General features: G+C 48.9%; 1 protein-coding gene across 1 annotated transcript in view; it reads left to right on the top strand.

Annotated features, from left to right (window-relative positions):
• The first annotated feature begins 6 nt into the window (after positions 1-6).
• Positions 7-12,583, top strand: part of ABHD8 (abhydrolase domain containing 8) — a 39,245-nt gene continuing 26,668 nt past the window's right edge. The window contains exon 1 of the mRNA XM_083421751.1: positions 7-229. The gene's annotated coding sequence lies outside the window, so the exon portion shown is untranslated. The remainder of the gene's footprint in view (positions 230-12,583) is intronic.

The following is a 12,583-nucleotide window of genomic DNA, read 5'->3' as shown; positions in this document are numbered from 1 at the left end:
CAGGAAGAAGGAAAACCTTGGGCTCAAATCCCTATAGCTCTCATCGGGGGGGCGGGGGAGTGTCAGCTGGACAGAATCACAGCAGCAGAAAGGGGGTTGGTTTGGGGTGGGGTAAGGGGAAGGTTGCATGCGGTTCCCAGACATCTTGAGCCTGCTTCTTCCTCCCTTCCTTCTCTTAACCATCTTTGGCCATCTCGCGGAGCCTGACTGGTCCTCGCGGATAAATGAGGTGAGGATGCTGTGATTTATATATGCGTTTATATTTTTGCACCAGTCCTTGGAGCAATGCGTTTCCAGGGGAGGGAAATGGAGGCGCGCGGGGGGGGGGGGGGTTAGTAATAATAGGGAGGTCTGTGCAAAGAGAAATGGCCAAGGAGCCTGGGAAAAAGCAGCCGAAGAGATCAGCCTGGATTTGCAAAGCGTTAAGGAGCTTTGCAGGCGAGCCAATTGAAAGCGTAGCAACGACAAGGGCTTGTTTGCAGGTCGGTTCGGTGGCAGAGGAGGCACCGGGCGGGTTGTCCTCTGCGGGTTGCGCGCGGTTCTTGCTAAAAATAAGAATAATTAGGTGCGTTGCAATTTCAGCAGGAGGTTGCTGCAGCTGGCCAGGGAGCCATTAAAGGGGGGGGGGAGGAGGGAATTACCACCCCCCCCCAGCTTCCAACGCATGCATTGGAAAGGGCAATATCCAAACAAGGTCAGGATGCGTGCAGGAGGGCCTGGGATGGACGCTGGTCTCTGTGCGTTTTTGCGAAGTCAGGCCCTTGTGCATCTGGGCTCAGTGTTGCTGCACTGACTGGCAGCCGCCCTCCGGGGCTTCAGGCAGAGGATCTTCCCAGCTGCCATATACAAACCCACTGATCCATCTGTTTCAAGTACACTGGCTGGCAGCAGTGACTCTCTAGGATTTCAGACGGGGTCCCCCCACCCTCAAGATTGGATCTGAAACCCACTTAATGCAAAGCTGATGGCCTACCCCAGAGCTCTGCCCTTCCCTTAAAAACAGATCAAGATTCTAGTCCTCATGGACTGAATTAAACAGAAAGCCACCTTCTACTGTTCCATCTAGCTCATCACTGTCCACACTGACCGGCAGTGTCCCACTGGGGTCTCTGACCCTACCTGGATATGCTAAAGGTAAAGGTAAAGGGACCCTTGACCATTAGGTCCAGTCGTGACCGACTCTGGGGTTGCGGCGCTCATCTCGCTTTATTGGCCGAGGGAGCCGGCGTACAGCTTCCGGGTCATGCGGCCAGCATGACTAAGCCGCTTCTGGCGAACCAGAGCAGCGCACGGAAACGCCGTTTACCTTCCCGCCAGAGTGGTACCTCTTTATCTACTTGCACTTTGACATGCTTTCAAACTGCTAGGTTGGCAGGAGCAGGGACCAAAGAACGGGAGCGGCAAGCCCAAGGCTCTGTGGTTTAACCCACAGCGCCACCCGCGTCCTGCCTGGATATGCTACCAGAGATTTAACTTGTTCTGTGATCTCTCCCGCCCCCCCAATTCAAAGAGGCTTCCTATCACCTGAGATGCTCCCATCCAGCTTTGCAATTCTGTTTTTCTGCAAAATGGGCACAGCAAAGTCTTTGCTGGGAAGTGTGGCTTTGGCACCTCGCAGCCCCCCAAGCAGAATGGTGTCTTTGGCAGCCATGTTGCAGCCCCCTCCTCCCAAAAGGCCCCAGACAAACCCAGATTTATATGTATAAAAGCAATACATAAATATTGCAGCCAGGGTGATGTGGATTCTGTGCCAGCATTTGTGAAACCACAATAATTGGCCTTGAGAAGAGAAATCACACCCTGGAGAATTTTAACTCTCAGTTTTCCTTACCCTCCCCCGCTTTTTAAAAAAAATACCAAACACCCCAAGTTTCTAGACCTCAAGGCAGCCAGTACGCTTGAAGCCACGTAGTGCTGGCATTGGTGGGTGGGAACAGGAGGACTCACAAATGAGTGGAGCTCCAGTGGCATAATTCATGGAGGCTGGCAGAAATGGAATGAGTTGTGTGTATTTTGCAAGTACAAAAAATGCTTACAGGGGGCATCATTTAGAGATATTTTTGTGGGGTTCAGATTTTAGTGAGTAGGGTTGGAATCTGATGCATTTAAATACAGAGTGCAGGGCAGTATTTAGGGCTGAACATTTACCTTTTTGGACCGGCCATATCCCAAAGTTTTAGAGTTGATAAATTATGTTTATTTTCTGTTATTATTTATTTGCACCTGTCTTGCAGGACTCCTGTTTATGGGTGAGGGATGGAAAATGGGAGACATTTGCTGAACTTGGTGCTCACTCTGTGCCCCAGTCATCCCCCCCCCCTTTTCCAGAGGACTTTGGATCAAACTAGGTGTAACAGCAGAGCCTAGGACTTGCCGATCAGAAGGTCGGTGGTTTGAATCCCCGTGACGGGGTGAGCTCCCGTTGCTCGGTCCCTGCTCCTGCCAACCTAGCAGTTTGAAAGCACCTCAAAGTGCAAGTAGATAAATAGGTACCGCTCTGGCGGGAAGGTAAACGGCGTTTCCGTGCGCTGCTCTGGTTCGCCAGAAGCGGCTTAGTCCTGCTGGCCACATGACCCGGAAGCTGTACGCCGACTCCCTCGGCCAATAAAGCGAGATGAGTGCCGCAACCCCAGAGTCGGCCACGACTGGACCTAATGGTCAGGGGTCCCTTTACCTTTACCTAGGTGTAACAGCAGCAGGCTTAACGTGCCAGAGTTTGCTAAAACTGTATGAACTTGTTTGGGTTGAAAGCGGTGTTAGAAACTCAGATGAACAAAGAAACAAGGCTCCTTAAATTAAGGCTGAAACCAAGGTTGCCAATGCCAAAACACAATGCCTAGTTGTGCTTTTGTGGCAAGACGGCTCTAAAGTCTTATTTTCCAAATGATGGACTGACTGTGATGGATTATTAATTCAACATCTGGCTAGTTCAGAGGACAACCTTGGGCCTGGTTAAGAGCTTTGAGAACTTAAAAGAAGAAAAGTCACTTGATCCAAAGACAGTCCGCATATCTATTGGCCTATTCCGACCTCTTTTTCTTAATGGTGACATTCGTAACGTAGGAATATTCTTCCCAACTCTGAGCAGGGCAGTGGGAGAAGCCAAGACAAGCGACAACAATTCACTATAACGCTCTTCACTGGTCCTGCTCAGGCTGCACTGAAAAAGCATTTTGGTTCCAGAAATTTATTCCAATCGTGCAGATAAAATATATTGGAGATAATTCTACAGGAGGGGGTGTTGGTGTTTAAAAACAGTGCAGATCCAGGGATACCTAGATGGGGAAGATGTCAGGCTCAATTGTGGCTCCCAGGCATCTTCACTTGGCAGATAAAAAGGTAAAGGGACCCCTGACCATTATGTCCAGTTGTGGATGACTCTGGGGTTGCGGCGCTCATCTCGCTTTATTGGCCGAGGGAGCCGGCGTACAGCTTCCGGGTCATGTGGCCAGCAGGACTAAGCCGCTTCTGGAGAACCAGAGCAGCTCACGGAAACACCGTTTACCTTCCTGCCAGAGTGGTACCTATTTATCTGCTTGCACTTTGACGTGCTTTCGAACTGCTAGGTTGGCAGGAGCAGGGACTGGGCAACGGGAGCTCACCCCGTCACGGGGATTCGAACCGCAGACCTTCTGATCAGCAAGCCTTAGGCTCTGTGGTTTAACCCACAGCGCCACCCGCGTCCCGTCACTTGGCTGATAGTAAGGTGCAAAATGTGCCTGGCTAATTTTGAACACTGGTTGAAAGTCCTGTTTGAGGACTTCCCTTAGGGCAGCGATTCTCAACCTGTGGGTCCCCAGACGTTGTTGGACTACAACTCCCATCATCCCTGAGCTCTGACCTTGCTAGCTAGGGATGATGGGAGTTGTAGTCCAACAACTACGTCTGGGGACCCACAGGTTGAGAACCGCTGCCTTAGGGGCATCTGCTTGGCTGCTGAGGGGACAGGCCGCTGGAACCTCTTATGGAACCTCCATGTCCACAGGCAGTCTATCTTGATTCCTATGTTCTTAGGGGCATTTGGCCACTGTGGGAACAGGATACTACTAGATGGGTCCCCTTTGGCCTGTTCCAGCCAACCCCTTGAGATGGAGGGGAATCTCCAGCTGGGACATAATCTTTTTGGGTGGGAGGCATTGTGGCCCCCTTAATATCTGCCCCCTGCTTCGTGGCGAGTTGGCAGAGCTGATGCCATCTGGCTCCTGTCAATACGCCTCCATTGGCTTAGGGTATAAGGCGTTTAACCGGTTTACCCTCCCACTGCCAACTGGAGCAGAGTAGGAATGTTGTCACCCGCTCTCTCGGATATAGACGTCATCCCAGCGATGTGGGCGGTGCTCCGAGCCATTTTGTTGTGCCTTGTGCTTCACACACTCGCTTTCAGGGCCTGGGAGAAGGGTCGAGGAAAGGAGCCCTTTGCGCATGCTCATTGGGCAGGAGTGCACTGGTGTTTTGGAAACCAAGCTTCCAGCTGAAGGTGACAGCAGAGGCTTGTCGGTGGTAGCCCCAAACGAGCATATAAAATTCCTTGTACATTCTGTGCAGACTTTGGGCTAGACTGGACCATTAGGTCCAGTCGCGGATGACTCTGGGATTGTGGCGCTCATCTTGCTTTATTGGCCGAGGGAGCCGGCGTACAGCTTCCAGGTCATTTGGCTAGCATGACTAAGCTGCTTCTGGCGAGCCAGAGCAGCGCACGGAAACACCATTTACCTTCCCGCTGGAGCGGTACCTATTTATCTACTTGCACTTTGATGTGCTTTCAAACTGCTGGGTGGGCAGGAGCAGGGACCGAACAACGGGATCTCACCCTGTTGTGGGGATTCGAACCACAACCTTCTGATTGACAAGCCCTAGGCTGTGTGGTTTAACCCACAGTGCCCTCCTATCTATCTATCTATCTATCTATCTATCTATCTATCTCTCTATCTATCTATCTCTCTCTCTCTCTATCTATCTATCTATCTATCCACCCATCTGACTCAGTTGCTCCAGCCACTCTGGGTGGCAGGCAGCATATACAAAAAATAAAACAAAACAATGTACATTAAAAACCTCCCTATATAGAATCATAGAATCATGGAATCATAGAATCATAGAGCTGGAAGAGACCCCAAGGGCCATCGAGTCCAACCCCCTGCCAAGCAGGAAACACCATCAGAGCCCTCCTGACATATGGTTGTCAAGCCTCTGCTTAAAGACCTCCAAAGAAGGAGACTCCACCACACTCCTTGGCAGCAAATTCCACTCTCGAACGGCTCTTACTGTCAGGAAGTTCTTCCTAATGTTGAGGTGGAATCTTCTTTCTTGCAGTTTGGATCCATTGCTCCGTGTCCGCTTCTCTGGAGCAGCAGAAAACAACCTTTCTCCCTCCTCTATGTGACATCCTTTTCTATATTTGAACATGGCTATCATATCACCCCTTAACCTCCTCTTCTCCAGGCTAAACATGCCCAGCTCCCTTAGCCGTTCCTCATAAGGCATCGTTTCCAGGCCTTTGACCATTTTGGTTGCTTTCATATAGGGCTGCCTTCATATGTTTTCTGCAGGTTGTGCAGTTTCTTTTCCCCTTGACTTCCGATGGGAGGGTGTCCTCATCAGTTCTATGCAGCTGTGATTTCCACAAATGTCCCTTGCCATTTTAAAGGGGGCGGGGAGGGAAGTGTGCAAGGCTTTGAAACTCAGCGTCTATCATTATCTAACTGCATCGCTCTGCCGTTTCAGCATAAAACACACACACACACATTCTTCCAGTCCACATTCCCAAGAGGGAGCAGCGCAGACAGACAGCGCATCTGCTTTGCGTTTACAAGGTCCCATAGTTCAATCCCTGGCTTCTCCAGATGAGGCCAGCAGGAGGCGCCCTGCATCCTGCATGGAAACTGTGGAGGGCAGCTGCCAGCCAGTGCAGACAATACTGAGCTTAGTGGGCCAATGAAGGGTCTGACTAAGCTAGGGTGTAAGTGAGCATCCCATGTCCCTAAAGAAATGGGATTGGAGGGAGAATTGCGCCCACTGAGCCTAGAGCTTGCCGATCAGAAGGTCGGCGGTTCGAATCCCCTGATGGTCCCTTTACCTTTAGATAGACAGGCAGACAGATATATATAGAGAAATAAATATAATTCCTTGCATAAATATAATGCATTGCAGGGGTTGGACTTGATGACCCTTGGGGTCCCTTCCAACTCTACAGTTCTGTGATTCTATGATGCTACTCAAGGTAGACCCATTGCAATTATTATTTTCTACATCACTCTTTATCAGTAGGTCTCAGGGCGGTTTGCAGCATAAAATTAAAATAAAAAAACACCACAAACTGCATAAGAAAAATAAGAACCAACCTCCCCCCCCCAATAACGTCCCCTCCCACGAAAAATATAAAAGGACATCGGATGCCAACCGGCCAAAGGCCTGGCTGGAAAGGAATATTTGCCTGGCGCCTAAAGGTGTACAGTGGTACCTCTGGTTACGAACTTAATTCCTTCTGGAGGCCCGTTCTTAAGCTGAAACCGTTCGTAACCAGAGGTAAAGGGACCCCTGACCAATAGGTCCAGTCGTGACCGACTCTGGGGTGCGGAGAGCCACAGCCAGCCAGTGGGTTCTTGTGGCAATGAGTTCCGTGAGCTGACAATACCTGCTGGTCAGTTTTTTCACTGATCTGGCTCAACTGTGATGAGGCAAGCAAGAACACACTTCTTAAGGTAAAGGTAAAGGGACCCCTGACCATTAGGTCCAGTCGCGGATGACTCTGGGGTTGCGGCGCTCATCTCGCTTTACTGGCCGAGGGAGCCGGCGTGCAGCTTCCGGTCATGTGGCCAGCATGACTAAGCCGCTTCTGGCAAACCAGAGCAGCGCATGGAAACGCCGTTTACCTTCCCGCCGGAGCGGTACCTATTTATCTACTTGCACTTTGACGTACTTTCGAACTGCTAGGTTGGCAGGAGCAGGGACCGAGCAACGGGAGCTCACCCCGTCGCAGGGATTCGAACCGCCGACCTTCTGATCGGCAAGTCCTAGGCTCAGTGGTTTAACCCACAGTGCAACCTGCAGAGGAACCACTGTATGACCACAGCCGAACCTTCCTGGGGAGAGCATCCCACTGATGGGGAGATGTAAGTTGGTCGTAGCCCATGAGAACAGCCCTGAAGCAGCTAGATCAAGCCACAGGTGTGTGTGTGTGGGGGGGGGAGTCATAGAATCACAGAATTGTAGATTTGAGAGGATCCCTGGGGATCATCCAGCTAGTCCTTATGCTTTTGCATAAACAGCTAATTTAATTGAGGGCACCGCCTTAGACCCTTAATCTCTCTAGCTCAGTTTTGTCTACACTAGGAGCAGCTCTCCAGGATTTCAGACTTGGGGGGTGGGATATCTTGGTTGACCACAAACTTGACATGAGCCAACAGTGTGACGCTGCAGCTAAAAAAGCCAATGCAATTCTGGGCTGCATCAATAGGAGTATAGCATCTAGATCAAGGGAAGTAATAGTGCCACTGTCTTCTGCTCTGGTCAGACCTCACCTGGAGTACTGTGTCCAGTTCTGGGCACCACAGTTCAAGAAGGACACTGACAAACTGGAACGTGTCCAGAGGAGGGCAACCAAAATGGTCAAAGGCCTGGCAACGATGCCTTATGAGGAACGGCTAAGGGAGCTGGGCATGTTTAGCCTGGAGAAGAGGAGGTTGAGGGGTGATATGATAGCCATGTTCAAATATATAAAAGGATGTCACATAGAGGAGGGAGAAAGGTTGTTTTCTGCTGCTCCAGAGAAGCGGACACGGAGCAATGGATCCAAACTACAAGAAAGAAGAACTTCCTGACAGTAAGAGCTGTTTGACAGTGGAATTTGCTGCCAAGGAGTGTGGTGGAGTCTCCTTCTTTGGAGGTCTTTAAGCAGAGGCTTGACAACCAGATGTCAGGAGTGCTCTGATGGTGTTTCCTGCTTGGCAGGGGATTGGACTCGATGGCCCTTGTGGTCTCTTCCACTCTAGGATTCTATGATATCTCTCAGCCCCACCTGAAGATGCCCCCTGGGGACTGAGCTGCAAGAAAGGAGAGCACAACTGAAGAAGAGTCCTCCTGGATCGGGCCCATCTAGTCCAGCATCGTCTCCTTACAGTGGCCACAGTGCTAGAAATTAGCCAGGCGCCAGGAGCGTTTTGCCCGTAACCTTGGAGAGATGCTGCTGCTGCTGCCGGTCAGTGTGGACATTATTGAACTAGATGGCACAGCATCAGGCAAGCATCTCATGCTGCTATCCACCGGTGAGTGGGTGTGGTTTTCTCGTGTAAGGAAAGATTCCTAAAAGGAGGGATACGCATCTACTGAATAAATAAAGATATATCAAAACCGACGTACCAAGACAGCCCTGTTTTGTTGTAGGGGTTCCTGCTTCTCTTGCTGAGTGGGGCCCTGGACATCTGCCCAAAAATCTTCCCCTGCCATATGCACACAGCAGCTGTTTATGCCATCCTCTATCTCTCCCTTTCCTTCCCTCTCTCTCTCTTTCTCTCTCTCTCCAGTCTGTGGAATGCAAGAGGAGGCAGGGCTCTGTGTTGGGGCAAGAGCGATGCACCCAACAAAATACCGGCCGGGGTGGAGGTGGGTGAGGGGGTGGGTGCACATAGCTGGCGTGATTTATAAACAAAGAAGGGACAAAAACACCCTCCCCTCCTGCGGTTTTCCAGATAGTGGCATTCAAAAGCCTTGCTGCCTCCGAGTCTGTCTGTGGAGACACAGAGGCAGCCCAACAAACGAACATGTTTGCATTAGGGGATGTCCTGAAGTAGAGGACCTTATGCATTAGAATCATAGAATCCTAGAGTTGGAAGAGAGACCACAAGGGCCATCGAGTCCAACCCCCTGCCAAGCAGGAACCACAATCAGATCACTCCTGACATATTGTTGTCAAGCCTCTGCTTAAAGACCTCCAAAGAAGTTCTTATATCTTGTGCTGCCGTTTATACATTCATACCTCGGGTTACAGCCGCTTCAGCTTGCGTTTTTTCGGGTTACGCCGACTCTGGGGTTGCGGCGCTCATCTCGCTTTACTGGCCAAGGGAGCCGGCGTACAGCTTCCAGGTCATGTGGCCAGCAGGACTAAGCCGCTTTGGCGAACCAGAGCAGCGCTCGGAAATGCCGTTTAGCTTCCCACCGGAGTGATACCTATTTATCTACTTGCACTGGTGTGCTTTCGAACTGCTAGGTTGGCAGGAGCTGGGACAGAGCAACGGGAGCTCACCCTGTCACGAGGATTCGAACCGCCGACCTTCTGATCTGCAAGTCCTAGGCTCTGTGTTTTAACCCACAGCGCCACCCACGTCCCCGGAGACTACCTTACACTGCATTTGAAACCAAAATTGCACTTGGGTAGAAACTGTTTCTCAGGCGGCTAATCCTGGTCTTTATAACCCTGTACCTTCTTCCAGAAGGCAGAAGCTGAAAGAGATCATTTCCGGGGTGCGCACTATCCTGCGCTATCTTTGCAGCTTTCTTATGGCACCTGGAAGCGTAGATTTGATCCAAGGTGGGAAGAGTGCACCCAATTATTCTCTCCGCAGTCTTTACAACCCTGGACAGCATTGTTTTTTCCCCCGTGGGTGTGTTGCACACTAGTTACAAGCACCATTCCTCGTTTGATATGGGTGGTGTTCAGAGAGCCATAATATCTCGGGAGTGGGCCTTTTTGTGTGTGTGGGGGGGGTTGCTTTTGTCATTTGGGTGCTTGGAAATACCCAGGGGGGTGGAAATACCCAGGGGGGGTTCCAAAAGTAGGTGGTAATTCCCCATGGGGGGGCAGTTAGTCTAGGCAGGGTGCTAAAAATTAAGGTGGCAGCAGGGGAGGGGGCGTTCTTTGGCGGTGTAAAGGACTGTGTGAAAAGCTGGCATCACTGGATCAATTTCATCAGTTTTGTTGAATTAATTAAACTTGGATTTTGAGTAAGTGGGCAACTAATTGCCACTGCTTTGAATGTTATTGTTTCTATGATTCTGTATGTATGCTTTAGTTGATATGATGGTGATAATAATAATAATAATAATAATAATAATAATAATAATAATAATAATTATTTATTTATACCCCGCCCATCTGGCTGGGTTTCCCCAGCCACTCTGGCCGGCTTCCAACTGAATATTAAAAACAATACAGCATCAGACATTAAAAACCTCCCTAAAACTAATTGCCACTGCTTTGAATGTTATTGTTTCTATGATTCTGTATGTATGCTTTAGTTGATATGATGATTATGGTGATATAATAATAATAATAATAATAATAATAATAATAATAATAATAATAATTTATTTATACCCCGCCCATCTGGCTGGGTTTCCCCAGCCACTCTGGCCAACTTCCAACTGAATATTAAAAACAATACAGCATCAGACATTAAAAACCTCCCTAAACAGGGCCGCCTTCAGTCGACTTTAAAAAGTAAAATAGTTGTTTATTGCCTTGGCATCTGCTGGGAGGGCGTTGCACAGGACAGGCGCCACCACCGAGAAGGCCCTCTGCCTGGTTCCCTGTAACCTCACTTCATAATAATTTATTATTTATACCCTACCCATCTGGCTGGGTTTCCCCAGCCACTCTGGGCAGCTTCCAACAAAATATTAAAATACAATACTCTATCAAACATTTAAGTGTTTTAAATTTGTTGTTAGTTGTCCTGAGCCCGGTTTTTGAACCCGGAAGGGCGGGGTACAAATAAAAATTTATTATTATTATTATTATTATTATTATTATTATTATAGTCTGAATATTTTTTTTTATTGGGCATGGGGCACTGGGGATGAGTTTGTGGAACCAAGGTGGCAGGGACCCCCCCAAAAAAGTTTGGGCGTCAGTGATTTGAGCTGTCTCAACAAACAAAACACCCCTCTGTTCTTTTGTGGGTGCAATTCTCCGCCTTTCCTTCTCAACCACTTGCTCTCTCTCTCTCTCCTTTCCAAGCCGAAGTCCTGTTATATAAAATCCAGGCACGCTCAGCTTGAATTAGGTCAAGAGGAACTCTGCACGCCCCTCCTCGCTTCTGTTCTCCTTGTAAAGATTCAAGCGATGAGGAAGAGGTGTGAGCTTTTAGAGGGTGTGTGTGTTTGTGTGTCCCTCCTTGCCCATAATTTGAATGCATCCCTCTTGGAAGCTGAGCTTGTCCCTGGCTGAAAGGGGAGAGGCCAGCTTCTTTTCCCAGAAGGATTACTCCCTTGGCCTCTTCCTAAAAGCTTTTAATCCTGCTTCTCTTTCTCTTTCTTTTAATTTGAAGGTGCAATTTTGCAAACAGGAAACATAAAAGGTTTTTCAGGCAATTCATTAGGTTCCACCCACTGTTTGTCGTATTCAGAGTTCCGGCTGAAGCTCAAAAATTATCTTCAGTTTGCAGATTAATAATAATAATAATAATAATAATAATAATAATAATAATAATAATTTATATCCCGCCCTCCCCACCCGAAGCTGGGCTCAGAGTGGCTAACAACAACAACAATTATTATTATTAATATTCATTTCGTTTCTTCACCTCATTATATTTTTAAGATACGGAAAGGCTCTGTGGCTGAACAGATGCTTTGCATGCAGAAGGTTGGGTCCCCCCTGGCATCTCAGAAAGACCCTTGTTTTGAAACACTGCTGCTGCTGCCAGTTCGTGTGGACAGCACTGACCTAGAAGGCTGCTTCCTCTTTAAACGGGTCATTGCTTTGCTTTTAAAGGGCAGGGCCGCAGCTCTGCCGAAGGGTGTCAGCTTTGCATGCCAAAGGCCCCACGCCCCCTCTCCCGAAGATATATCTAGGTAGGTCTGGTAGAGCTGCTGCCAGTCAGTGTGGACAATACAAAGCTAGATGGAGCCCCAACCTGGAGAGAAAACAGCAAAGACCTGATGAAGAGATCACAGCAGAGGTTATATTTTCTGAGAATCCTCTGGAAAAACAATCTCTCAAAGGACCTGAGAGATTAAAATGCTTGATGGCATTTTACCATTGTACTGTGGAGAGTGTATTGACTTATTATGGTCTGTGTGTGTGTGTGGTTTGGGAGCTGCAAGGCCAGGGAAAAACAATGCTCTCCAGGGTTGTAAAGACTGCGGAGAGAATACAGTGGTACCTCGGGTTACATACGCTTCAGGTTACATACGCTTACAGACTCCGTTAACCCAGAAATATTGCTTCAGGTTAAGAACTTTGCTTCAGGATAAGAACAGAAATTGTGCTCCGGCGGCACAGCGGCAGCAGGAGGCCCCATTAGCTAAAGTGGTGCTTCAGGTTAAGAACAGTTTCAAGTTAAGTACAGACCTCTGGAACGAATTAAGTACTTAACCCGAGGTACCACTGTAATTGGGTGCCCTCTTCCCACCTTGGATCAAATCTACGCTTCCAGGTGCCATAAGAAAGCTGCAGAGATAGCGCAGGATAGTGCGCACCCCGGAAATGATCTCTTTCAGCTTCTGCCTTCTGGAAGAAGGTACAGGGTTATAAAGACTAGGACCAGCCGTCTGAGAAACAGTTTCTACCCAAGTGCAGTGTAAGGAGTCTCTATGGGAGTATACTGTATTTAAAAATGGGGTATCAGAGTTTTTAGGGGGCTAA

Source organism: Podarcis tiliguerta (genome assembly GCF_965153285.1).
Source record: "Podarcis tiliguerta genome assembly, chromosome: 18".
Taxonomy (NCBI): Eukaryota; Metazoa; Chordata; class Lepidosauria; order Squamata; family Lacertidae; genus Podarcis; species Podarcis tiliguerta.
This window is presented reverse-complemented; position numbering and strand designations above follow the sequence as displayed.